The sequence below is a fragment of the Misgurnus anguillicaudatus genome, chromosome 19 (assembly GCF_027580225.2).
Source record: "Misgurnus anguillicaudatus chromosome 19, ASM2758022v2, whole genome shotgun sequence".
NCBI lineage: Eukaryota > Metazoa > Chordata > Actinopteri > Cypriniformes > Cobitidae > Misgurnus > Misgurnus anguillicaudatus.
The window spans coordinates 42,808,173-42,833,691 of record NC_073355.2 but is presented as its reverse complement, the minus strand read 5'-3'; the positions used below and the strand labels follow the sequence as shown (position 1 = coordinate 42,833,691).

General features: G+C 38.2%; 1 protein-coding gene and 1 long non-coding RNA gene across 2 annotated transcripts in view; both read left to right on the top strand.

Annotated features, from left to right (window-relative positions):
• Nucleotides 1-25,519, top strand: part of LOC141351161 (uncharacterized) — a 510,144-nt gene that overhangs the window by 329,360 nt on the left and 155,265 nt on the right. The gene's annotated exons all lie outside the window — the stretch shown is intronic.
• Nucleotides 24,145-24,545, top strand: LOC141350924 (uncharacterized). The gene is made up of 2 exons (XR_012359013.1): nt 24,145-24,201; nt 24,309-24,545. It is a non-coding gene; the product is annotated as an uncharacterized lncRNA (long non-coding RNA).

Genomic DNA, 25,519 nt, shown 5'->3' with positions numbered 1-25,519 from the left:
GTCTAATTATGTGAATGTTTTATTCTTTAAATCTAAAAATATTTGCATAATTAAACACGGAGTATATAGCATTTTTTTTTTTTACAAATATTTAGTTATATAGACTGCAATGTAAGCTTTTATGAAAGTGATGCCCCCTAGTTGAGTCATGTGGGATAAGGTATAGCTAAGAGTGCTCCAGACCAACCTTCCGAACGAACGACTTACAGAAGTGATACGTAACTAAGAACGTTTCGGAAAACACGTATTAGCGATAAGGTACAGCTTAAGGTACAACTTGAGAACGACGTAGTGTTAAGGTAGTTTCGGAGAACGCAGCCCTGGTCTTGTTTCTTTCTTTATAGTCCTTTCTCTTCTTGTCATACAATTCGTAGACACTTTTTCTCTTGCTACCCTCAGACATTTTGAAAAAAAAACACAGCGAGAACGCGAGTTTCAATGAATGGTTGAAACCGTAGCACAACACAAATACACGTGAAAGTGCGCATGTGCAGCAAGCGAACCTAGAGGCAAGCATGTACGACGGTTATACGTCAACATATAATCAAAATGATTGACATCTGGGATGACCAATAGTCTTGATGATCCACCAGGAAAACGAAAATCTTCCGCTATACCTTTAATACAGATTAAGTAAATGATAAGTAAAATATATATATATATATATATATATATATATATATATATATATATATATATATATATATATATATTTCCATTTTTGGGTGAATAATCCCTTTAGTCCCAGACTAAAATGCATGTTTCAACTGTTTTAACTGGAAACAACTTGCACTCACATATCTTTTTAAATATATTAGTACCACACAAGTGGGAAAGACATGTTTTTTGTAAGGTATGTTTGTCTCCTAATAACTAAGGCCTGTCCAAGAGACCGTCCCGAATGTTTAGGGGTATCAGATTTTAACATTGTCACCTTTCTAAAATAATGTCATTTTTTTGACAAAAATGTTTTAGGCTGTTTTATTTTCTTTTTATTTATTACTTTTACAATCTTTTCTAATTGGCAGCTGCATCAAGAAGAACACAAATCTACTCAACCTCTGAAATTAATGACAGGCAATTATTTTAGGAAGGTGATTAGTATTGATAAGTATTGATTATTAAAATACTATTGTGTGTGCGGCAGTCAAAGACAAACAACAATTCAGCACAAATTTCAAAAGTTGATTTATTTATATACTAGTGGAAGTATGTGGTGGCAAGTGATTAAAGTCCCAGTGAACCAGACGTCACAGTCACATTTTCTTCCTTTATGTTTAAGTGCACATATTTACACATGCAACATGAAGATCAAGCTTTGAGTTCTGTGTATTTTCAAAATATGTTTTCGAAATATATGTACCAGTGTTTCGCATATATGTGAATATACATTTATGAATGCGTTTGTTGAAGGGCATAACACATATGATGACAACATTGTTGTTTTTGTTGTTTGGTGCAGTGATGGCCGTGTAAAGCTTTGTGATTTCTGCTGAGGGTCCTGTATTACATCCTGACTTGTGTCAAACATTCATGTGTCAACCCATACTGCTCTGTTTCAGATACTTTGAGGATAGTTGTTTGGTAGATTTTATTTTATTAGTTGTGTTTTTCGTTGTGTAATGTATTTTCTTAGATATTGAAGTTATTGGAGTTCTGCCTGTTTGTGTTTGTGTTCTGAATTGACAGTGAAAGTACTGGGTTTTTTTTATATTTGAAGATGAGATTTTCATTTTTTTGTGACTGTCAAATGCTTGAAGGATACATTCAAGCATTTGCTCTTGCTAAACAAATGTTTATTTTTATTAGAAAGTTAAAGGGCAGTGGTTTCTTTAATAAGGAATTATTTGTAGTTAAAAAAAACATGCAGCAACGGTATTTTTCATCATTCAAATCAATTCAACGGATGCTTGCAACTTATGACAGAAATCTCATTTTGGCTTAAGATTTTATCAAAATCAATATTGGTAGAATTTTTAATGTCTTTAATGGTAGTTTACTAATTGCAGTTTTCCAAAAGTCAAATTAAACAGCAAAGTTAAAACTATTTCAATTATTTCCAAACTAAAGGTATAATCTGAGAAACAAACAAAAATGCAGCATTTTTTTGTCAAATCAACATATACAACATTTCACACAATATACAAAAACATTTTTATGTTACTTTAACTTAAATAATTAATAAAAAGTTAAACCATTTCAATTTGATTTTATAAGTTATGTCAACTTTTCACAAGCCAAAACAAAACTATTAGGTTAAATTAACGTGCAAAACCAAGTTGTTTTAACTTAATGCTGCATTTTTTACAGTGCTGCTCAAGAGCCGAGTCAAGTGTCGAGTCTTTTATTCTTAAATAGTTTATAGCTGCAGTCTGGTTCTCGTCTGATGTCATTAGTTTGATGTTGTTTGTCTCCACTTCTGTTAGCTCTCTGTTTGCCTCTTCTTCATTGCATCTGTCTCTTATTCATCTGTAAAATATGCCTTTTCTACAATATAAAATGTTCCTATAAGTATTTTAATCTAACACTAATAAAAAAGCCTCCATAACATGGGTTAGTATACATGCATACACACACAAACATGGACTTGTTTGCAGTTAATATATATGCATAATAGTACTTAGCATTATTTTTCAGTTTAAGCATTCAAAAACTTCAATGACTTTTATACATCATCACTACTTGGTGGATTACATACACAGGCATAAATCAAACTACCCTTGGGTTAAAAGTTTAAACAAAAGTAGTAGCACTTAACAATAAGGTTGTATTTGGTAACATTATAAATAAGCTAACAAAACTTTTTTAAATCATATATTCTCAACATTTACTAATACATTTCTATAATCAAAATATTGTATCCTGTGCAAAATGAACTAACATTAACAATTGTATTGACATTAACAAAGATTAATAAATGCTTAAAGAATGTATTGTTTATTGTTAGTTTAAGGTTATATAGAAATAAAAACATAAAATGTTATATAGAAATAAAACTTACCACAGTATCATTTTCATATTCATTACCAAATAAAGAAAATTCAGTTTACATCAGACATAAGCACTATTACTACATTATTGTGGACATTATATTTTGCTTATTTACCATATTTTAATAAATAGCTACCTACACTGTAAATCCAAACAATATAACTAACTTATAATGGAAAGTACCTACTCAAAATGTGCTAAAACGTTTAGCTAACTATTATTTTTGAGTTCATTCAACATCCATCATAGATTTAAGTAATTAACAGTGTATATATATATATATATATATATATATATATATATATATATATATATATATATTTTTTTTTTTTTTACAACTATGCTAAAGAGGTCAGGGAACTTGAAAAATAGATTCAACCATAATTAAATATTTTAATGTCAAACGTGGCTGTTTATACCAAAAGGAGACGTCATCGTTGAACGGGCAGTCAGACGTGTTTCAAACGGATCTTGGATGCAAATAATTACACACTTTTGGTGGTTGTAATGAGTTCAATTTGCCAGGTAAGATAAGAAAGAGTCTTGCACTGCAAATTTACTTCCGTTTAAAGTTAAATCAACATGTTTGGTTAAAAATTAAGTGATATTTTATGTGTTTTTTAATAAAGAAAACAACTCAGTAGTGTTAAACATTTATTTATGTTGGAGATTTGGAAAAGTTTGCTGTTTTTTATTTTTGTGCTCCATTGTTCAGAAGTGTAGTGCCTGTGATTAGATTATATGTCAATAATGTGTTCCTTTTTCATATAAGCAAAAACTTTGTAAAAGTCAGCACTGTAATCAGTCTCAAAACACTTTCACTGGTATTAAATAATCATGAGTCACATGATTTGATTCTGTGATTTGAGAACAATAATTAAATGGTTGTTTGTTTACTTAAATATATCGAGTACTCCAAACTTGTCGGGTTTTACAGTGCTGTTAAGTTGTAAAAAGTATGTTTTTAAGTTAGGAAACTTATAAAAAAAAAACAAGTCAATCAGTTGCCACAAAATGTTTAAGTAACATTACTACCACAATTTAAGTTACATAAAGTATATAATTTAATTTATGTGAGACTTAAAATTCCAAACTATCTGGGTTAACAGTGTAGACATAACTTATTTCATTTGTTTTCATGTGGTCTTCCTAGCCTTTAAAAAAGACAAAAAAAAAACGGTAAGATAAGATGTTATTTTGATAAACTATGAGATGATCAACATATTCTGCTAAATATCAGTATAAGATAAAATATAATAATTTTTTAGCAAACACTCAATATTCACACATAGTATGAGAGCATAACTTTATAAACATAACATAAAACATAACTCTAAACTTTGATACTTACCCTCTAATAGCACACAAAGTTAAGTTCCTCCATACAGTTTCTGTTCTCCCAGCTCTGAGTTTTCAGGTTTAGAGATCCACAGTAAGTGTAATTGGCAGGACAGGCTGGCAGATGGACACTAAGATATCCCAAATCCTCACCACTTAACCAGAACCACGAACCTGCCAGGAACCGTAGACCTGTCCACACACTTGATGTGTCAGCAGTGGTTTCTTTGGTTTGCATGAGGTTTAAATCTGTTGGCAGACTTGCCAGATCAGTGTGATGAGTCCTGCAGTATTGTAACACATCCTCCCAGCTCTTATTCTCTTTAACCACAATCAGTTCAGTGTCCCACTTGTAGCAGAAGTAAGGGTGTATTTCATTACAGGACCTGTCAAGCAATTCACTATTTTTAACTATAGCACAACGGTCATAGCCAGATCCATTTGGGTCTGTGCTTGCCCATTTGATAAAACTTCTATTGCCTCCATCACTCCACTCCCAGATGTCTGTAGAGGAGATCTTCAGACCAACCCAGCTTTCTGTGTACCCACTGCCACTTGCAATACCAGTTGCAGTGTTTAACGCTGCTATTTCCACCTGGCTGTCAAGACTGGACATATCTACATAGTATGTTCTGCAAAAGCTTTGAGCTTGTGTCCATGTTGTGCCATTAGTAAAATAAAAGTGTTTTCTTTTCAGAGCTGTTGTCTGCTCACAATGAGCTGAGAGGAGAAGAGCAAACACAACAATCTTCATCTCTTCTGTAAAGGGCGAGTCAGTCAACACTCTTCTAAAACACACTTTATATGTTAACACCAACTTTACATGTGTTACTAATGTATGCAAATTATCACTTAAAAACATCTATAGGCTGTTTCATCGGATGCACGAGCGTTGTAATGGTTACGAAGTGAACTATTGGTGTGTATTTATTTATCTGTCTGGCTAGTGGCTATTAAAGCTGATCTCTGAAACAAATGATGAGCATGGATTATACATGTGTGGAAAGGTTTGGCAGCCAGGCAAAGAATTCAAGGACTTGTAGCTAACATTGTATACATTAATTTTACATTACTCAATTTTTACAGTATCCTAACGTTAGCTAAGTGTAATAGTTGATATTAATTAAGATATATAAACAAAGGTACACTCTATATTTTTTGGGTTATTTTTAACCCAATGCTGGGTAACTATTGGACAGAACACATACTGGGAGGAGACTAGGCCTGAGGGGGCTGGACGCCAAGGGTAAGTGACCACAGGGGGAGAGAGGGACGGAGCTCCTTCGTCCCTTTTCGCAGAACTCCTATCAACTCCTGATGGACCCTTGATCCTCTATTCTGAGTTTGTTTCCTCGTGGCGCCCTTCTCTTCTCCCGAAGGCAGACAGAAACACACGATGAATAATGGGGAAGGCGGAGAACAACTACCTGTTACTGGGTGAGTGGTTTGTTCCTCAGGTCTGACTTCGCGGGACGCCCGGACAACACCTCCACTCCAGTGAACTTCTCGGCGAACACCTTGTACTACACAGAGGTTCCTGAGGGCACCGGTAAGTAGAAGGGGTATGTATAGTTCCAACTGGATCCGCTGGGGGCCGGGTCGTCATGTATGACGGGCAGGGAGAGTTCGAGGTATGTAGTCTTTGACTCGTGTACATGGGGGGGGGCACTCCCTGGAGGGACTGAATCTTCACACTGGACAGACAAGACTTATACAGGGTGATTAGCTTTTACCTCGTTCCTACAGGTAAGTGATCGATAGTGTTGATGAATCTTCACTCTGGGCTCATAGGACTAATGCAAGGTAAGTTGGCTTTTATCTCGTTCTTACAGGTAAGTATTCAATAGCGTCACTGGATCTTTACGCTGGCTTACAGGGCTTATGATATTGGTACTAACAGATAGATAGGGAAACCATACGTCACCTCTTGGCTTCATTTAAGGGCGAGGAGGGGGGTTTTCCAACTCCAAGCTGCTGCTCGTTGGGCCGGGTATGGCCGATGTTGTCCGAGTAGACGAGTCCGGATAGGTTGGTTACCTCGGGTCCGTGCTGCTGGGCGAAAACGCCCGCTTCCCCTCTTTCTACAGATAGCGCAGAAGTCCACATGGTAGAGCGAACAGCTGGACTTGCTCCACAATACAAGATATGCACACAGCGGTCAGGTTCTCTTATGACGGTTTCAATACTTCCCTCCAACAGTATGGCTTTCCCCAGTACCTTAACTGGCGTTCTCACTCTGCCTTCTTCAGGCTGAAACCGGGGTTCGGAGTTATAAGTTGGCAGGTATAGAATAAATGGCCACCACCGCGGCAGCTTACTGTCTCTCCAGCAGGGATCCTCTTGACCTGGAGGGCGAGTACAGACAGCAAGAGACACGGCACAGCACTGCAAGACTTCAGGTGCACACACGTCAAAGACAGACTCACCCACTGCACTACACACACTTCAGTGACTTTATATGGTCGATACTCCACGCCTGGTCGGGATCTGCCCTGGAAGGGATTAAGGCCGCTAGCACAATCGGTGATCCAGTTGTAGCCACCATAGATAACGTCCGATAGCCCTACTATGCTTCGGCTCGCCCACTCGTCTTGTAAGCAATCCAATTTACTCACTGTTCCTGTAGTATTAATCCTCCTTCTCTCTCTTTCCAGACAACTCACCCGATGCCCGGAAGTGTTGTTTTGATTTTGCCCTGGTATCGTCTTCCCACAAAGCCTTCAATGTAACACACACAACTGGTAAGTATACTTCTCCTCAAACTCCTTTTTTCTCAAACCTGCTTTGGTAGTCGATTCCCAATCGTCCCATTCGCTTAGCGAATCCACAAGATGCCGCTGCCTGTTTCGCCCTACTGCAGTTCTCGAGCACTCCGTCTTTCTTCCCAAACAACTACCACTTCCTGTATCCTTAACGCTCCCTTTATACTCCCCTCAGCGTTCAAACCGCCCAATCGGCGATCGCCACGTTGTTGGACACACCTGCTGTGGGTTACGCTTGATTTGCGTTGTCCGGGGTTTCCCGGAAGTGGCGGGTGTTTCTTCAATGCAGTCCAGGCGGAACTTTTCTTCTCACCTTTGGTTCCCCCCTAAAAGTCACTCCGTGACAAATGCCTCGTCGAAAATAACAAATGTTTTGGTTTCCTAGGTAGTCTGTGTGTTGTTTTTTGCTTGTTAAATAAATAAACTACGTTTAAAGAACTTTGTTGTATTTTATTCTTAGCGGAGTTTACCGGATGTTAAGTGCGGACCGCGACAGCCACTTGTTTATGTTGTTAGTGCTGAAACGGTCTATAGTGGCAAGAAAAGTATTGTATGTGAATTGAAGTGGTTTTCTACAGTGATTTGTCTTAAATTAGATTGGATCCTCATCTAGGTCACAACAATAGACAAACACAATGTGCATAAGTTGACAACACACAAATAATTCTAGTTAAACATTCACAGTGGAGGAAAATGTTAGTGAAATGTAAGTTAACCCTTAAATTTAATAGCTTGAATAACTTTAATAGCAAAATCGGTTTAACTCAGACATGTTTATAGGATGTCTGGTATGAATCGCTCTCTTGAGGTAATTCCACATTTTAAGGTCTAGGCTTTGACTAGTCCAATTCAAATGTCACATTTTGTCCCAGTGTGTGGTGGATTTACTTTTGATGCTTAAGGTCATTGTCCTGGGGGCGGCAGTGGCCTAGTGGTTCATGTAGGTTGTCTACAAACCGAAAGGTTGGTGGTTCAATCCCCGGCTCCACCAGACCAAGTGTCGAGGTGTCCTTGAGCAAAACACCTAACCCCAGCTGCTCCCGACGAGTGGCTGGCGCCTTGCATGGCTGACACTGCCGTCGGTGTATGAATGGTTGAGTGAATAGGTGAATGTGAGGCTAATTGTAAAGCGCTTTGGATGGCCATAGGTCTGTTAAAAGCGCTATATAAATGCAGTCCATTTACCATTTACCATTTACCAAACAACTTCTACTGAGTCTCAACTGGTGGAAAGCCGCCCTGACATTATCCTGTAGCATATTTTGTTAAACTTGGGAATTAATTTCCAACTTGATGATGGCAAGTGGTCCAGGCCCTGAGGCCACAAAGCATGCCCAAATCATGATGTTCCCTCCACCAGACTTACTGTTGGGATGATGTTTTGATGTTGGTAAGCTGTGCCCTTTTTGCGCCAAAGTATTTTCCACAAACAATTCAACTTTTGTTTTAACAGTCCATAAAATATTTTTACAAATATTAATAAATGCACTGCAATCACTACAACAATGAATTTTATTGATTATCTCTCTGAATTACATCTGACCAAATAATTTTATCTACAACACAATATATTCTCATGACCCATGCATCTTTGGAAAAATACTGCATGAATGTTGAATCCATCCTTGACAAGATTCTGTTTCAACATCTCCCCAGGCCTTCCATTGCTTGAAGAAGACTCCCTGGTTGTAAGGGTTGCAATTGTAGATTTTCCATCTCCAAGAGGAGAAGAACTCCTCAATTGGATCAAGGAAAGGAGAATATGGGTGAAGGAACTCAATTCTGAAATGTGGGTAGTGTTTAAACATTGATTCCTTTTTTTGTGAAGATTAAAGCCAACTTCATCAACATACAGGTACTCATAATAAGTTCCACTGCTATCTAACTCCAGAATCCTCTAGAGTTTAAAAGGGATAAAAGAAAACATGTTGATGATCATTGAGTTCTTCCATTTTGACACAGCACTACTGTATCCTGATTTTTTCCAGAGTGTAATAGTATAGACCATTTAAAAAGATGTAAACAACACTGGTCCAGAAGCACTTCCTGTTTCAGTTTTTTAACACTAGATAAACGTTGGGATAAAATAAACCAACAGAACATATAGAACTGAATTAACTGAAGTTTAACAAACATCTTAAAGATACTGATATATGTGAAATAAACAAAATACTGTCACAAACTGTAACAGGAAGTGTTTCTGGACCAGTGTTGTTTACATCTTTTGAAATGGTCTATATGGACAAAATTCAACAATGTCAACAATGGCATGTTCTTGTTCATTTGAAAATAGTCTGGTTCATCCACCAACATGTTCTCGAACTTCAATTCTGAAAAAAATTATGTTACAAATAGAAACATTTACAGTAGAGAAAGAACCAGAAATGTACAAGACTCTAAACTAGACACATACAGTATTCCTAGAAAAGTATACTTACCGTTTTTCCCCACTGAAATGTACAAATAATGGAAGCCACTGCAGCATCTCTGAAGGGGGGGGGGGGGTCATGATTTATAACATGGTCAATTAGGATGGCTCTGATTTTATTTGCAACTGCCTGTACTTTCTATCTCTCATCCCTCTCATTCTACCCTTCCTCTTTGTTCATCTCTTTGTACATTTTCACTTCCCACCTTACCATTGCCATCCAATCTGGCTCTTCTCGCTCTACTGCTCCCTGTTCTCCCTCAACTCTTCTCCCACCATCTCCTCCTTCTCTCACCCTCTCCTCCTATCTCACATTCTCCTCCTCCTCTCCCCCCACCCTAAACTGTTTTGAGAACAGTGATCTGAGTTTGGAGAAATGCTTCAAATTTGATTGAGAAAAACTGTAATTGGCAATATATCACTCAGTCTCCTCTCCACTAATAAGCTGTGTTGGTGAGCATTCTGGTGCAATATGGCTACTGTCGCCTCATCCAGGAGATGCTGCACATTGGTGGTGGTTGAGAAGAATCCCACATTCATGTAAAACACTTTGAGTGCTGCAGAAAAGTGCTATATAAATCTAACAATTTATGTCTGCCAGTCCCAACAATGTCCTCAAGCCTTTAGCTGATATTCTTGGGTTCTTCAATGAGTATTCTCAAAGGAGTCAAAGGAGAAAATCTTAATTCCTTTAGTATGCTGAACAGATCGTGCATCAGAGCTCTATCGAGTTCATCACATAAATCCTTTTTTCTTACTATCTTATTCCTATTTATATAATATAACTTATTAGTTTATCCTAGGAATACTTTACCGTGACGATTATTGAGCAGTACTACCTCGTTAAACTATTTATCACTAATAAACACCCAGTGTTAGCATATAGCCCGCTAGCATCAACAAACGGTGCCGGCTGAAGCTAGCATTTTCCGATCTAATGGCGGATTCATCTGATATATGCTTTTCTGACCTGTCCTCACCTGAGCGGGGAGCTGTGGAGGAGTTGATACCCGGTTTTAGCAGATCCAATGCGAGGTACAGCGCCCACTTCACCCTGGCTCCGGACGTCCACAAGCGACCGAGGTGTGCAAAAAGCTAGCAACCCACGCGATGCAGCTTCACGGACCGTGAACGGGGGAACGGAGGCGCCATCGCCCAGCATGAAAGCGATCGGGAAGCTGTGGAGGAGCCGCTGCCCGGCCATCGCACATTCAGCGTGCCCCACATCACCCTGGCCCCAGACGTTCGCAGGCGACCGAGTTCTAATGAATTAATTTTTTAATGGAATCAAAAAAATGGTTATGAACTACAGAAACCACCAACACTAGGCAAAACAATATGGGAAAAGAGAAATATGCAATTTCTTGTACTTGTTTCGCGCATAAATATGCTTTTAACCAATTTCTTTAATATATAATTGTACATGTAATCACTCATCTATTATTCAAATATGCTAATTAGAATATCACATGGCCAAAACATGTATCTGGCACCAGTATTCCTGGTTTAGGGGGAATACAATGGAGTAATGGTCATTTTAAGGATCTGACGGCCCCATTTTGAAAATTGAGCCTTTCTTGAAGTCAAACTTTGGTAAACTTTAAGTATGTTTTTTAGTGCATCTGATGCTACTGTAAACCTCAAAGAACCCAGATAGCATGCAAACCATTGAAACAATGTTAAAAACAGTTGATTTGTCAATGTTAATTGCATTGAATCAACATCAGGTTTGCACCCTCCACCAATACCGAAAAAACACTAAAATTTCAACAAATCGCCATTACCGCGATCAGTGTCCGCTTTAGTTGGGTCCTTGACTCTGGATATTCAAGTTAAATCTTTCTTTTCTTCTACCCGTTTGTGTAGTAACATATGTGCATCGGAAATGAAAGATGTGTTTCAAAGTTAGGTTGAAACTGATTGCTTTCTTTGAAGATGTCAAGATGATATAAAATTAAGCTGCTTTATATGATTATGTTGATCTATTTTTGACTATTATAATTGTTCTGGTTTGTAAATCCACTGTGACAAGATAAGCAGAAAAACTGCTGACACATTCAGACATCATTACTCATCCTACAAATCTCAACAATGGTGACAATCATCAAACAAATTCATATAAAACGATCAACTGCAATGCATGCTGGGAACCATAAATTAGTTTAGTACTACCATGATACCCAGCATGCATTGCAGCATGAAGCTTTCTTTTGTTTGATCATCACCGTTGATCACCGTTTTTATAATCCTCAAAATAACAGACCTGCCACTGTTTCCAACTAGTACCATAATAACTTTTGCAAAACTTTAACAGTATTTCATTAATATAATTTAGATATGTCTACAAGAATTAAACTACTTGATAACATTAGAGCTTTGTTTTCTTTGCAATAGCAGATGTACTTTAAAACACTGCTTCAACAGACAAAGAAAACTTGACATTAAAACACAAGAGTGGAGGGCCCAACTGAAGTAGACACTGATCGCGATAGTGGTGATTTGTTGAAATTTCAATGTTTTTTCAATATTGACGGAGGGTGCAAACCTGATATTGATTCAATGGTATTAACATTGACAAATCAACGATTTTTAACATAGTTTTAATGGTTGCATGCTATCTGGGAAACCTTTTGTTAGAATTTTTAAGAGTCAAACCATATTTGCAGCTGACTAATTGATGGCATTGATTATATGTGCATTTCTAGGCTACTGAATGTTCCAGTGAGCACCTTTGGGGCCATAATACGGAAGTGGAAAGACACATCATTTCACCATAAATTTGCCTCAACCAGTAGCCTGACGTTGTCATACTCAATTCTAGTCAGAATTTGAGTCTGATACCGCTCCATTGGGCTATAATTATGAGGCGTGTCTCAACCGAAAAATGCCTCTGCACTCAATTGGATAGACATATGACCAATCAGAGCAACGGAGTGTGTGACTTATGTTGAAATGGCGTCTTTAGCAGCCTGACCGAACTGCTAGTTATTTCGCTACAATGATACTAACATCATTGTAATTATACTAAGTCTGAGTTAGCGAAGGTACATCAACACCTACTATGTTTACAACATTTCATTTATATCACAACATTAAGTATTTACTAAGTCATACAGTAAGACTATCTCTTACCATTTTTACGTTAGGTGAACTTCATCCACGACGATACCCATTAACGTTACGTTGGCTTGAAAAATATCGGAGCCTAGCATGTCCCTCCACTTATTCAGCAGTCACGATTCCGGGCTTCCGAAAGGAAGCTGGCAACGACCGCTAATTATATCCATCTTGTCGTGCACGCCGAGTTGCATCGCCGTGATACCTATTTCAGTTGCTTCTTTAACTTTGTCCTCCATAAGGGCGACCAACTTCTGCCAAATCCCGTAGGAAGGACGGCGAAAACATAAACAAATGCCTTGATCGCGTTTCTCTGTTCCTCTTTTTTAAAAAAAAAACGCTCTGTCGATATCTCTTAGAACAGACTCAATGTCAGATTCCACACATCTGAATTCTCCAGCGGCAGCCATTTCATTGTAAACAGATTGAACACGCGCGCTCTTTGGTGACGTTGTTGATACGTTACTGTTGATCATCTGTCCATCATCGTATAAATCCGGCCCTCACAATTTGATTCTTCGGCCAGTTTTGGGACTCGCATAGTAGCTCCTGAACGGAAAAACGCCAGACCGATCTTCCCGTTTTTCAAAATGTTGTGGGCGGGGCTAAGATCGGCTGGCACCCAGGCTACTCAACCAGGTGCTCCTCGTAAAATTTCTGACAGAGGAGTGAAGAGAATAATCAAATGAGTTGTCCAATAGCCAAGGTCCACTTGTGGAGAGTTTCAAAGGCCTGCAATTAGAAAAAATAAAATAAAAATAAAAACAGTAAGTAATGCACTCCACATGACAATAGCATTTTTTCTATACAACCTGTTTAGTTTAAAAACATTTGCAATACTTTTACAGCTTTTTTTAAATGGTTAGAACACTAAACCTGAACATAATACACAATGGGTTAAACCCATTTATCAAATAATTTACTCCTTTGGCAAAAACAAAAAAAGAGAATAGATGAGTTAAAATAACTAATTATGAGAAAGTTATAAGAAATAAGAGCGAAAAAATAAAAGGGAGGGGGAATAAGGATGCGTTTTTAGCAAACTTTGGTGTTGAAAGCTAAATTGTACCTTTGATCTTAAAGGAGGTTAGTAAAATACATTTTATTTTCAGACAAAAATCTAGGAACAGAACAATAGAAACTATAGATATTGTAGACAACTCTTACAGAGCAGTAAGTTAAACTGATTGGAAGATTCGCGAATAAAACTCTACCTTCATTATACAAATTTCATTTTTGCTCCCACATTGATTTAAAGCTGGATTCTGCCAGGTGTCCATAGCCTTAAAAGGTCAAAATGAAAAATACTTACAAATGTCATATTTGGACTCAAACAATAAAATTATATTTAAATAATAAGTTGTCAGTTTGAGACAAGATATGAAACAATAATGTGTTTTAACACAGCTTTTAATAATAATTATCTCAGTGTTGTTTAAACCTAAATTAAAAAAGATGACAAGTCCTTCCTATCATCTAAAATGTTTTGCATAATGCATGATTTTACTCTCAAAAAAGTTTGCATGTCTGTTTTCCTAATGAGGTGTTTTAAGATATTTTCCATGGTTTGGGTAATTCAAAGCACCTGGGTACTACTTTGTAAGCACTAATGCTGTTTGTACTCAAAAAGTCAAGCTATCATGACTTTAATTTTGCATTTCAGAGCCATAAACTATTTTTGTTCAATTAAATTATTAACTTACAAAAACCATAAACTTATTTCAAGTGCACATACATTCATTTACTTTTAAGTAAAACAAATTCTGTGAGGAATATCCATAAGCCACTACGCCTGAAATTTTTGAATTATTTAATTTTGGTCAAAGAAAAAAAACTGTGTAACAGGGCTGCTATATACAAATCAAGAGAGTCGAGTGGAATCCAAGTGCAGAAGGTTTTATTAAAAGTACCTTGAGGCAGAGGCAGGACTTGGCCGGAGGACAGAGGCGCCCTGGACTGTGAAGCTTAGGCAGTCCCGGACCGTGGAGTACAAACAGTCCTGGGTCATGGGGCAATGACAGACCAGGGTCATGACATGAGGTCCCGATGGACCAGGGTCATGAGGCAATGATGGTCCAGGGTCATGGGGCAGACCATGATCATAAGGCAGCAGCGAACCATAATCATGAGGCAGCAGTGGACCATTATCATGAGGAAGCATTGGAGATTATGAGGCAGCCGTGGACCAGGATCATAAGGCAGTCATGGACCAAGATCATGAGGCAGCCATGGAGGATTAGACACCTCTGTGACTTCCTCTGTGTCCTCTGCCTCATCAGGGGTATACCTCCCAAACAAATTACTTAGGGGGACACCGGCTTTTGTGAGAACAGGAGCAGAATACACTGGAATCCAGGGTGGTGCTGGTGGTGTTCTGGACCTGGATACAGAGATAGATGAGAGAGAGTCTGGCATAGCCAGGTTAGCAAAAGACAAGTACATAAATGAAGAAAACACAATGAGTTCAGGAACAACCATCTTGGGCCAGGGAAATAGTTCGGGGAGTAATGAAATAGCAATAGCAATGAAAATTAACACTATATTTCCTTAAAATATAACCAAGAGGGAGCATATATATATAATGAAAAGAAGCGGGCCTCAAACAGAGCCCTGTGGTACACCAGTTGTGACTGTCTATATTCTTGAGCTAAAACCTTTTAATTGAATACACTGACTGCGTCCAGATAAATATGACCTAAACCAACACAGAGCAATGCCAGAAAAAAAATAGAAGCTAACCTGTCAAGAAGTATCTTATCTGAGAAAGTTTCGAATCCAGCCCTCAGGTCAAGAAGGACAAGTATACTTAAAAGCCCTGAGTCAGCTGCCAACAGTAATCATTGGTTATTCTCACAAGAGCAGTCTCAGTGCTGTGGTGGGGACGAAAACCAGATTGGAATTGTTCAAACAAGTTATTATTGGAGAGGTGTTCATGAATTTAAATTGCAATACAATTTTCCACTACTTTTAATTATTAATTAATATAATAATTCTGTTTGTTAGACACTAACAAGTGAAAATAGTTAGGTTTGAGTACATTTGAGTAGGCCTGTTTTATTAAAACTCGATAGCTGTAATGCTTCTGTGCAGAAGGAAGCCTGTGAGCCATGAAGGTAAGTTTGCAAGCAGATTAGATTCATTTCCACTTATTAGACAGCATAAATAGCTCATTGTGTTTGTATTGCATCACTTATAGATCTTAAACCTTTAAAATAGAGTTTAGGAAGATGTATCACTACAGTCAGCTTTGGTTAACTTTTAAAGCCTTGTCTCTTGTCAAAAGGCTCAACATGACCGCAGTCTTTGTTTAATACTGCTGGCAGCAGCGACGTCTGTGTCCATACCATTCTTATCAATGACAGCATAATCTTGTATCTCCATGCTTCCAAATCATAAAGCTTTTATCTCCAATAAAACATTACTTTGGGAAAATGTTGTGTTAATGTTGGTACACAACAGTATATGATAGCAATATAAGGCATTATAACAACTTTAACGATACAATGTTTAATAACTCAAACTTATATAGCTTTTTTTTATTTCCTAAAAAAAATATGATTTTGGAGATACGGGGACTCCGCCTGACAGCGATGTTATGCACCTTGTGTTTGTCTATTGTTGTGACCTACTGTAGATGAGGATCCAATCTCCGATCATCAATTGAATTTCATAATAAACACTAACTAGTCAGTCAAAATGGCACAATTGTAACTAGCAATACGACTACCATTAGCTTAAGTGGCTCAGCGTAAGTCTTACACAAATGAGCTCAAAGATGTCGGTGCCCACATTTATGTTATTTAGATCATTGCAGTTATTTCCTTGTGTAATTTTTCAATGTTGTTGTTGTCTCCATCTAATCTTGTCCTCAGGTGCCTCAAAATACCAAATAGCCAAATTATGTAAATATTGCAAAAACTCATTGGGACAATATGCAAACTTTGAAAAATTTGTGTGCAAAATCTCATGTAAATGGGTAAATGACGCACCTTGTTTTTGTATGTGAGGCATTTTTTCCTTTAAATATAAAATAAGTTAATGACATTAAAATATAATTGTATTCAACAAACCAATTTAGTTTGAAAATATTTTTAATACTTTAAAAGCTTTTCTGAATGGCTAAAACAAACTGCCAGTGACCTAAACCCAAAGTGATTGTTTGTCAAATACAGTAGCCCAGGGGTGGGCAATTCTGGTCCTGGAGGGCCACAGTCCTGCAGAGTTTAGCTCCAACCCTAATCAAGCACACCTGAACTTCATTTGCAAGTGATACTGAAAACTTTGATTAGATTTTTAAGGTGTGCTTGATTAGGGTTGGAGCTAAACCCTGCAGGACTGTGGCCCTCCAGGACCAGAATTGCCCACCCCTGCAGTAGCCCATACTCGACCTTTGCACACACGCACACACACACACACACACACGCACACACACACACACTGGAAGTCATGAACACACCCGAAGCTATGGGCAGCTATCACTGCAGCACCCGGGGAGCAAATGGGGATAAGGTGCCTTGGTGACTCTCCATTAGGCCATGACTGCCAGTAACCTTAAAAAGGTTTGGGTAGTAAGACATTATTTGCAAAACACAAAATTCTCACAAAAAACTGAGGTCAGGAAAGGAAAAGAAAAATGGAGAAAATAAGTGAAGAGGAGCACAAAACTGGGCATTTAAACCCTTGTTTATACTGTACATTCTCCACACTCGACTAAAAGGTGTTTCTAGTGTCAATCACAGATTATTTAGGAGCATTCATGCCTCCTCACATATGGCCTTTCTAAGCAAAACTGTGTGTTTTTGACATTTATAATCAGTTTTTGATGATTTAAGACTCTTAAAAGTCTTATGGAAACATGTTTAGTATTTGTTTTGTGGCCTTATTCAGCTTTTTTCGTCATCATTAATTACACATAAACATTTACCTCTCAAAAAGACAAAGTATATATACGTTTTGCTTACATATCATTCTGAACTTACCCAACACTGTTCCAGGATATGTTTTAGATTACAGTTTTTTACAGACGCTAGGACACATTTCTCAATACCTAGGTTACTTTTGCTAAACTCTTCACACAGTGAGCACAGCAGAAGTCTATGTGGGCTAAACTGAGGATTAATTATCATTGCTTTGGCACAAAATGCATTCAATGACTACATCTCTTAAATTTCAGGAATTCTTTTCTCATTCAGACACAACAACTGCCAAAACTCTTTGTACGTACAGACCAATTTTCAAATGATTCAATACTGTTTTCAAAACTGTTAAACTTATGTTTAAAACAATAACATAATACAAAACTGAATAAGACACCAATTTGATACATTTCTACAGTAATATTTTAATGAATATATTTTAAATCTTAAAATTATAGTTTTTTACAAACACTAGGACACATTTCTTAATACTTAGGTCACTTTTGCTAAACTCTTCACACAGTGAGCAGAACAGAAGTCTATGTGGGCTAAACTGAGTATCAATTATCATTGCCTTGGCACAAAATGCATTCAATGACTACATCTCTTAAATTTCAGGAATTGTTTTCTCACTCAGACACAACAACTGGCAAAAACTCTTTGTACGAACAGACCATTTTCAAATGCTTACATACTGTTTTCAAAACTGTTAAACTTATGTTCAAAGCAATAACATAATACACAACTGAATAAGACACCAATTTGCTATATTTCTACAGTAATATTTTAATGAAATATATTTAAATCTTAAAAATAAATGCTATAAAAACAATTGGCCAAATGGAGAAGACCGAGTAGAGTAGCATTACTATTTTATCTGTATCAGTGGATGGTGTGTATTCAATTTCTTGTATCTTGGAATTACTTGGAGTGCAAAAAACTAAAAATAAAATATTAAAGAATTCTGCATCATGTCTGACTCATTCCAGTAACATATATTGCAGTGAATTATAAACAGAGAAAAAATTGCATAATGCAACATGTTGTTAGTGTTTTTTAGGTCATTGTTTTGTGGGTGACAAAGTGTGTTTGTCGGCTGTCAACCTTTGCTAGTGTTCTGGAGGAATGAGTTGTTTGGACACCTGAATAAAGTGTTTTGGTAGTTGTAGTGCATTTTGAATTTGAAATGAACTCCTTTGCCAATCTAAACATTTGTTAGGAGAACTGTGTGAAGAGTTTTGCAAAAGTGACCTAAGTTTTGAGAAATGTATCCTAGCGTCTGTAAAAAACTGTAAAGAAACATATTTTAAATCTTAAAATTAAATGCTATAAAAACAATTTGACAATTGGACCAGCCACAGCTGTCCACAGCCGAGTAGATTAGCATTACTGTTGTATCTGTACCAGTGGATGGTGTGTTTACAAATATTTGTATTTTGGAATTATGCAGTGCAAAAACATAAAAATAAATAAACTACATAAAATATTGAAGAATTCTGCATCATTTCTGATTCATTCAAGCAACATATATTGCAGTGAATTATAAACAGAGATGTGTCCTTGTTTTACACAAGAAAACATTGTATAATGCTACATGTTTTTAGTGTTTTTAGGTCATTGTTTTGTGGGTGACAAAGTGTGTTTGTCGGCCTCAACCATTGCTAGTGTTCTGGAAGAATGAGTTGATTTAAGACCTGAATAAAGTGTTTTAGTTGTACTGCATTTTGAATGTGAAATGAACTGTTTTGCCAAGCTGAAAGTTGGTTAGAAGAACTGTGTGAAGAGTTTTGCAAAAGTGACATAAGTATTGTAAAATGGTCCTAGCATCTGTAAAAAAAAAACTGTAATCCAGGACTAGGCCTTAGTTATATGACATTTAAGTAGTTTTAACAAACAAACCTTTTGGAAAAAATCTTGGTAAAGTAGTAAATTATATCATATATATATGATTCCGTGTACTTAATGCGCCACCATTATTTGTTTACATTGCGTGGAATGGTGTGCTGTAATATGTGGAGCGGATTTATTGTATTGTGTAGAAAAGGATGAGTGGCATATATCGCGTTTTGGGAAAAAAGGGAGAAAAGATGACAGAATAACACTGCGGATATTGGATTTTGTATATATATATATATATTATTTTTTTTTTTTGTGAATGCTTTGAGCTACTTGACTGAGCCATGTAAAAACATTGAGTTTAAGTTTAAGAAGATAGTTTAAGATAATTATATTGTGTTTGAATGAGAAACCTGTAAACTTTTTGTTTTACTACAATTAAAAAAAGAACATGTTTACTATAGTTAAACTATGGTTTAGCCAATGGTAAAAACATGTTAGTACACGTTAAGTACAAAACACATGGAAATGATTTCATTCAAAAGTGATCCATGCAAATAAATTGACACGATGGAAATTGGAACAAATCAGGGAATTTGACAGTAAAAGTCAGATCATTTTCACTTTCAAAGGTTTTTCTACACATAAAATGTATAATCCTTTGTTACATATTAAAAATGTGAAAAAAATATATACATATACATACATTATATATATATATATATATATATATATATATATATATATATATATATATAAATAATATAAATTAAAAAAATATATATGAAGAGTTTTGTTGCAGTTGATTTGTTTTGATTTAAACCTTCATAACTTTAAAAATACAGCTAAGTAGCACCATCAACAGAATAATAACGTGATAGCATAATAATAAACATGTTTTGACAAAAATGTTAAAAATGGATTTATATATATATATATATATATATATATATATATATATATATATATATATATATATATATATATAATGTATATACAGGTATCATAAGGTAAAAGTTAATCTGAGGTCTTACATTATACATATGTGAAGTTGTAAATTAACAATACAATACGTTTTGTACATGTGGTCCTATCCAGACATGTGCTACATGTTCCGTCATTATAATAAAATCATAACAGCTAAAATTATTCATCGTTTCATCAACTATTTAAAAAAATTCATCCCAAACTTGTGTGATTACAATGAAAACTCACAAACTGTAGTTAGAAGTACGGTATCTTGTTACTAAACCTTAAATCATGTGTAAAATGTATTGAATTCAAGTGCCAAAGAATGGCCAACATTTAGGTGAAGTAAGAGGATGAAAACAAGGCAAGGTGGAGCTAGAGGCAGATGCCATGGGTCATGAGATGAGGAGGAGGCAGGTTCTAACCTCACTAAAAGAAGGAGACGTGGCAGGAAGATTATTGGACACATCAATGTGACAGGCCTGGGTGGTAGTAACATAACTATATGTGTATAAGTCAAAATGGTGCTGTTCACCATCATGCAATCCTAGGCCCATAACACTGCACACATTATTACATTCCTGGACACCTTACATGACATGCTCACTACTGTGCAGAGACCAGAGCAGACCAGATATGTCATTATATGGGGCAATGTTAGTTTCCATAGGGCTGCTTTGGTCCGCAACCTCCCCCTATCTCCATTCTTGAATCCAATTGAAGCGTTCTTCTCTGCCTGGCGCTGGAAGGTCTATGAGTAAGGCATAAACAAGGCATTCCAGAAGATATTGTCCTCGGTGCCTTGGACTAGAGGACATTGCATGTGATGTAGATGAAATTTTGTGGCCGGACCCAGAGAGACGATATGATGTATACTGATTTTCTCTCAGTAGACGTTTCTCAATATGCGTTCTTGTCTGTACTTGCGTTCTTGTGGACTTGTGAAACGTCATCAGTCGCGGCCCAAGTATACTGTTCCAATTCAAAGTTTGCATCAAGCCCAAGTTCACATAAAATCCCCGGATGTGTTCTTGATCCGCCCATTTTATCGAGGATGCATCAGAGGAGACTTGTGTGGACTTATGACAGCGAAGTTTCCCAGAATGCATTTCGCGTCAGAAGTTCGTTCTTCCGAGTCTGAACTGGCAAGTCCGAACTAGGAAGGACACAAGTCCGAACTTGGCAAACTTGGTATTGAGAAACGGCTAGTGATTTTATTTTGTGTTTTGACTTTTGACATTTGTGTTTGTTTTGATGTATGTAAATAAACACCAGTACATGAAGTTTGGATCCCTCTATGTTTACAGAACTACACTCTCAGAAATAAAGGTACAAAAGTTGTCACTGGGACAGTAGCCTTTCAAAAAGGTCCACCTTTGTACCCAAAAAGTGCATATTAGTACTTTGAACTGCCAAAATGTACCTTTAAAGGTACATATTTGTACCTAAATGGTACATATTAGGACCTTTTTTAAAGGGTACTGCCCCAGTGACAGCTTCGTATCTTTATTTTTGACAGTGTATGACAAAAGTATGAGCTCAAACAGACACAGATTACCTTGTGCACAGAGAAAGAAAATGCCAAATGTGTTTTTTATTCATACAATCAGTGTGTAGTTGATGCATTGTGTGCTTATTAATGTGATGGCTTGTGTATTAATGGTTCGATACAAAGATACCATTATTACAAAGGTTTCAAGAGATAAGCAAGGTTTATAGCTTTTGCAAGAGAACTACAATGTTTTGCTGATTTGCTGAAGGGTTTTCTTACTTGTGTGTAGAGTTTTGCAAAAATAGTCAATAAAATGTGCTGAAGCCATCAGAAAAAAACCTGTAATATGGATATTTACTGCATTGAAGCAACTTAACTATTTCATGCCTTATTTTATAGTTCATTTATCTATACATTTTGATTTTAAAATTAAACTAATCAAATGCTGAAATGCCATCCTTAGTAAGCTTTCAAATCTTTGAATCAATTGAACCAATTGCTTGGAAAAATGATTCACTGTTTTGAAGCGCTCGAAACACATAAATATGGCGCCACCTGCTGGTGAAAATGTTCTTAAAGCAACAAGATCTCAGTCCAAACAGTTTACACTTTTTAAAACATAATCTATTTTACACTTAATAAAACATGCTATTATGTGTCTTTAGTTTAATTAAAGGGATAGTTCAGCCAAAAATGATATTAAACCCATGATTTACTCACCCCCAAGCTGTCCGAGTTGCGTATGTCCATCGTTTTTCAGACAAACACATTTTCTGATATTTTAGAAAATATTTTAGATCTTTCAGTTGATTAAATGTAATATTACGGGGTCCACACACAGTCCACGACCATCAAGCCCAAAATAGTGCGTCCATCCTTGACAAATCAAATCCAAACGGCTCCAGGATGACAAACAAAGGTCCTCCGAGGGCAATCCGCGCGGCGCCGCTGCAGAAACATCCATATTTAAAATTTTATTAACGTAATCAACCACCCTCCGGTAGCGCCGCCATCCCAGACTCATCCGCATTCAGGATGAGAGCTTACGCAGCGTACAGAGGTTTCTCTGCTGGTGCTCTGTCCCCCCGCCCTCCGAATTTGTCATACGTCACTAAGAAAAGTGCGTACACTACGCTAATACTCCTGAGTCTAAGATGGCGGCGCTACCGGAAGGTAGTTAATTACGTTAATAAAATTTTAAATATGGATATTTCCACAACAACACCGCACGGATCACCCTCAGAAGACCTTTGTTTATCATCCTGGAGCCGTTTGGATTTAATTTGTGAAGGATGTGTCACAAGCCAGGGGCTGGCCGCTAGTGTTTAAGCCACGCCCCTTCTAACTTCCACCTCGAGGAGGTCCCCAAAACCAACCCAATGACCAGACAACAACGAGTACAGGTAAGTATAAAAAATATTCTTTATTTATTTAAATATTTAAAATATACGGGGACTTGGGGAAAGGGGAATTAAAACTAAGATCAGGATCTGTCCTCCAGGGGGGGGGGGGTTTACGTCGGGGAACGGGCTCTCGCCTCTGGTTCCCTCTGCCCGTGGCGCGCTCCTCTTCCTTCCTGGAGACAGAATAAAATCACAATAAATATGGGTATGTACTGTTTCCTGTCCGTGTACCTGCGTGTAGTTCGCGGCACTCCGCCGTCTTCCCACGCAGCTCCTTGGTTGTCGACTCACTCTCCCTTCCTGTTTTCCCTTTCTCTCCACAGGCTACAGCTGGGGCATGAAGACACAGTGGATCGTTCTCGTGAGAGTCTCCTCACCTCTCCACCGACTACAGCTGCTGGGTAAGTATGAATTTTCCTCCTCGACTCGTTACTTTAGTGCTCACACTTGTTCTCTCTCTTCTCCCACAGACAACAGCTGGGACACAAAAGCGCAGTGAATCAACTCCAATTTGTTCTCTCACCTCGTCGCTGACTACAACTCCTGGTACGTATGGTTCTCCTTCACAACGGGTCTCCTTAGAACTCACACTGGTTCTCTCTCTCTTCCTCCACAGACGACAGCTGGGACACAAAGGCACAGTGAATCGTTCTCAATTAGTTCTCCCACCTCGTCGCTGCTTACAGCTTCTGGCACGTATGGTTCTCCTTCACAACGGGTCTCCTTAGAGCTCACACTGGCTCTCTCTCTCTTCCTCCACAGACGACAGCTGGGACACAAAGGCACAGTGAATCGTTCTCGGTTAGTTCTCTCACCTCGTCGCTGATTACAGCTTCTGGTACGTATGGTTCTCCTTCACAACGGGTCTCTTTAGAGCTCACACTGGTTCTCTCTCTCTCTTCCTCCACAGACGACAGCTGGGACACAAAGGCACAGTGAATCGTTCTCGGTTAGTTCTCTCACCTCGTCGCTGATTACAGCTTCTGGTACGTATGGTTCTCCTTCACAACGGGTCTCCTTAGAGCTCACGCTGGTTCTCTCTCTCTTCCTCCACAGACGACAGCTTTCTTCCCTGTTGATGGACAGACTGAACAGGATATACTTCTCGGGGTGGCGGACTTACGATAACGGCTAGGCGTACTGCATCGACCGGCAGTGGTTTCCAAGATAGCGCCGGGGACCAAACCCTCTTGGCTGACTCGTTGGTTCAACAGAGGGGCGGAAGTGTCACGCCGTCACACCCGGGTCGAGCGCTGCCCTTTCCTCGACGCCCGTTGGCAATCGACAACCGGACCGGGGCGCCCCTTTGTAGAGACCTCGGGGCAGCGGATCTCCTTCGCCTCTGACTCTGTGATGATAAACAGCACACAGATAAAGTGGCAATGAAACTGGTAATACTCACACCGCCAGTCGTACAGATCTTCACCGCCACTCCTAACACAAGTCCGCCAAGCGTCTGGCTACGAAAATACTTCAGGAACTACTCCGTAATTTCTAAGGCTGAAACACACTCACAGCATAATCATACACAGGGTTATTCTAGAATCCGTTTTCCTCTTCAGCGCCCCTAGCGAGTGACTGGAGGCGGGGTACGTCTGACACGACACAGCAATCTCACTGCAATATACACAGCACCACTTCAAAGTGAAATTTCTACATCCAAGACTCACCCACCACGCTCAGTGCACACAATAGACGCCCGTCTTCCTTCGCCTCGCTCTGGACAAGAATGTGGAGATGGTAACACGGCCTAGCAGTTGTTTTCCGTCACTGTGGCTGTCTCACACAAAGATCTTGTGGCTCACCCACCACGCCGTCTCAGGGGCGGGGCCACTGACTCTCGCTGGAAAGCACTTAAAAGATGTCCAGGTCAAATACATGCAAAGTACATTCAATGAATGAGTTCGTTTACTCACAACTGCGGGGCTTCTGTTATCTCACGCTTCCTTAGGTTGACTTCTCCTTACGATAATTCCAGCAACAACTCACGATAGCACGTTCCTTCTTCCTTCACTTCCTTTATACAAGGTCAGTCTCCACTTACTTTCCAACCCGTAAGGTCTTCAATATCTGCATCCGCCGAAATCCCACGATGCACAAAGAGAGAGAGAGAGCAAGTCCAATAATCCGACTGGCGTACCCGGTGAGTTTAACTCAGCGCTACAGCACACACCAACACTGATCATAACAACAACACAAACTGTGATTTAAGCTGCTCTTAAGTATTCGCCCGGGTGTTGCCTTCGTCCAATCACCCGGCGTTCTTG